Source organism: Musa acuminata, unplaced genomic scaffold (assembly GCF_036884655.1).
Source record: "Musa acuminata AAA Group cultivar baxijiao unplaced genomic scaffold, Cavendish_Baxijiao_AAA HiC_scaffold_164, whole genome shotgun sequence".
Taxonomy (NCBI): Eukaryota; Viridiplantae; Streptophyta; class Magnoliopsida; order Zingiberales; family Musaceae; genus Musa; species Musa acuminata.
The window spans coordinates 45,001-48,871 of NW_027020437.1; positions in this window are offsets into that span (position 1 = coordinate 45,001).

Below are 3,871 nucleotides of genomic sequence, written 5' to 3' on the forward strand. Positions count from 1 at the left end.
GCAGGGACGGTGCTGCCTCACGCTTCGCTCGCTGTTCGCCGCTCGCCGCTCGCTCGCGCAGCCAAAAATGACCAGTTTTGGCCCGTTTTTGGGCTGTTTTGGCCTGTTTATGGTCCGTTCTTGCGTGGTGCGGTGACCGTCGTGAGCGGAGCAAAACGTCAGCCATCTCAGCACCCTGGAACCCCCCGGGTGGCACAGGGCTGGATGGGGCTTTCGTATATAGCAGGGACGGTGCTGCCTCTCGCTTCGCTCGCTGTCCGCCGCTCGCCGCTCGCTCGCGCAGCCAAAAATGGCCAGTTTTGGCCCGTTTTTGGGCCGTTTTGGCCAGTTTTTGGCCTGTTCTTGCATTGCGCGGTGACCGTCGAGAGCGGAGCAAAACGTCAGCCATCTCAGCACCCTGGAACCCCCCGGGTGGCACAGGGCTGGATGGGGCTTTCGTATAGCAGGGACGGTGCTGCCTCTCGCTTCGCTCGCTGTCCGCCGCTCGCCGCTCGCTCGTGCAGCCAAAAATGGCCAGTTTTGGCCCGTTTTTGGGCCGTTTTGGCCAGTTTTTGGCCTGTTCTTGCATTGCGCGGTGACCGTCGAGAGCGGAGCAAAACGTCAGCCATCTCAGCACCCTGGAACCCCCCGGGTGGCACAGGGCTGGATGGGGCTTTCGTATAGCAGGGACGGTGCTGCCTCTCGCTTCGCTCGCTGTCCGCCGCTCGCCGCTCGCTCGTGCAGCCAAAAATGGCCAGTTTTGGCCCGTTTTTGGGCCGTTTTGGCCAGTTTTTGGCCTGTTCTTGCATTGCGCGGTGACCGTCGAGAGCGGAGCAAAACGTCAGCCATCTCAGCACCCTGGAACCCCCCGGGTGGCACAGGGCTGGATGGGGCTTTCGTATAGCAGGGACGGTGCTGCCTCTCGCTTCGCTCGCTGTCCGCCGCTCGCCGCTCGCTCGTGCAGCCAAAAATGGCCAGTTTTGGCCCGTTTTTGGGCCGTTTTGGCCAGTTTTTGGCCTGTTCTTGCATTGCGCGGTGACCGTCGAGAGCGGAGCAAAACGTCAGCCATCTCAGCACCCTGGAACCCCCCGGGTGGCACAGGGCTGGATGGGGCTTTCGTATAGCAGGGACGGTGCTGCCTCTCGCTTCGCTCGCTGTCCGCCGCTCGCCGCTCGCTCGTGCAGCCAAAAATGGCCAGTTTTGGCCCGTTTTTGGGCCGTTTTGGCCAGTTTTTGGCCTGTTCTTGCATTGCGCGGTGACCGTCGAGAGCGGAGCAAAACGTCAGCCATCTCAGCACCCTGGAACCCCCCGGGTGGCACAGGGCTGGATGGGGCTTTCGTATAGCAGGGACGGTGCTGCCTCTCGCTTCGCTCGCTGTCCGCCGCTCGCCGCTCGCTCGTGCAGCCAAAAATGGCCAGTTTTGGCCCGTTTTTGGGCCGTTTTGGCCAGTTTTTGGCCTGTTCTTGCATTGCGCGGTGACCGTCGAGAGCGGAGCAAAACGTCAGCCATCTCAGCACCCTGGAACCCCCCGGGTGGCACAGGGCTGGATGGGGCTTTCGTATAGCAGGGACGGTGCTGCCTCTCGCTTCGCTCGCTGTCCGCCGCTCGCCGCTCGCTCGTGCAGCCAAAAATGGCCAGTTTTGGCCCGTTTTTGGGCCGTTTTGGCCAGTTTTTGGCCTGTTCTTGCATTGCGCGGTGACCGTCGAGAGCGGAGCAAAACGTCAGCCATCTCAGCACCCTGGAACCCCCCGGGTGGCACAGGGCTGGATGGGGCTTTCGTATAGCAGGGACGGTGCTGCCTCTCGCTTCGCTCGCTGTCCGCCGCTCGCCGCTCGCTCGCGCAGCCAAAAATGGCCAGTTTTGGCCCGTTTTTGGGCCGTTTTGGCCAGTTTTTGGCCTGTTCTTGCATTGCGCGGTGACCGTCGAGAGCGGAGCAAAACGTCAGCCATCTCAGCACCCTGGAACCCCCCGGGTGGCACAGGGCTGGATGGGGCTTTCGTATAGCAGGGACGGTGCTGCCTCTCGCTTCGCTCGCTGTCCGCCGCTCGCCGCTCGCTCGTGCAGCCAAAAATGGCCAGTTTTGGCCCGTTTTTGGGCCGTTTTGGCCAGTTTTTGGCCTGTTCTTGCATTGCGCGGTGACCGTCGAGAGCGGAGCAAAACGTCAGCCATCTCAGCACCCTGGAACCCCCCGGGTGGCACAGGGCTGGATGGGGCTTTCGTATAGCAGGGACGGTGCTGCCTCTCGCTTCGCTCGCTGTCCGCCGCTCGCCGCTCGCTCGTGCAGCCAAAAATGGCCAGTTTTGGCCCGTTTTTGGGCCGTTTTGGCCAGTTTTTGGCCTGTTCTTGCATTGCGCGGTGACCGTCGAGAGCGGAGCAAAACGTCAGCCATCTCAGCACCCTGGAACCCCCCGGGTGGCACAGGGCTGGATGGGGCTTTCGTATAGCAGGGACGGTGCTGCCTCTCGCTTCGCTCGCTGTCCGCCGCTCGCCGCTCGCTCGTGCAGCCAAAAATGGCCAGTTTTGGCCCGTTTTTGGGCCGTTTTGGCCAGTTTTTGGCCTGTTCTTGCATTGCGCGGTGACCGTCGAGAGCGGAGCAAAACGTCAGCCATCTCAGCACCCTGGAACCCCCCGGGTGGCACAGGGCTGGATGGGGCTTTCGTATAGCAGGGACGGTGCTGCCTCTCGCTTCGCTCGCTGTCCGCCGCTCGCCGCTCGCTCGCGCAGCCAAAAAATGGCCAGTTTTGGCCCGTTTTTGGGCCGTTTTGGCCAGTTTTTGGCCTGTTCTTGCATTGCGCGGTGACCGTCGAGAGCGGAGCAAAACGTCAGCCATCTCAGCACCCTGGAACCCCCCGGGTGGCACAGGGCTGGATGGGGCTTTCGTATAGCAGGGACGGTGCTGCCTCTCGCTTCGCTCGCTGTCCGCCGCTCGCCGCTCGCTCGTGCAGCCAAAAATGGCCAGTTTTGGCCCGTTTTTGGGCCGTTTTGGCCAGTTTTTGGCCTGTTCTTGCATTGCGCGGTGACCGTCGAGAGCGGAGCAAAACGTCAGCCATCTCAGCACCCTGGAACCCCCCGGGTGGCACAGGGCTGGATGGGGCTTTCGTATAGCAGGGACGGTGCTGCCTCTCGCTTCGCTCGCTGTCCGCCGCTCGCCGCTCGCTCGTGCAGCCAAAAATGGCCAGTTTTGGCCCGTTTTTGGGCCGTTTTGGCCAGTTTTTGGCCTGTTCTTGCATTGCGCGGTGACCGTCGAGAGCGGAGCAAAACGTCAGCCATCTCAGCACCCTGGAACCCCCCGGGTGGCACAGGGCTGGATGGGGCTTTCGTATAGCAGGGACGGTGCTGCCTCTCGCTTCGCTCGCTGTCCGCCGCTCGCCGCTCGCTCGTGCAGCCAAAAATGGCCAGTTTTGGCCCGTTTTTGGGCCGTTTTGGCCAGTTTTTGGCCTGTTCTTGCATTGCGCGGTGACCGTCGAGAGCGGAGCAAAACGTCAGCCATCTCAGCACCCTGGAACCCCCCGGGTGGCACAGGGCTGGATGGGGCTTTCGTATAGCAGGGACGGTGCTGCCTCTCGCTTCGCTCGCTGTCCGCCGCTCGCCGCTCGCTCGCGCAGCCAAAAATGGCCAGTTTTGGCCCGTTTTTGGGCCGTTTTGGCCAGTTTTTGGCCTGTTCTTGCATTGCGCGGTGACCGTCGAGAGCGGAGCAAAACGTCAGCCATCTCAGCACCCTGGAACCCCCCGGGTGGCACAGGGCTGGATGGGGCTTTCGTATAGCAGGGACGGTGCTGCCTCTCGCTTCGCTCGCTGTCCGCCGCTCGCCGCTCGCTCGTGCAGCCAAAAATGGCCAGTTTTGGCCCGTTTTTGGGCCGTTTTGGCCAGTTTTTGGCCTGTTCTTGCATTG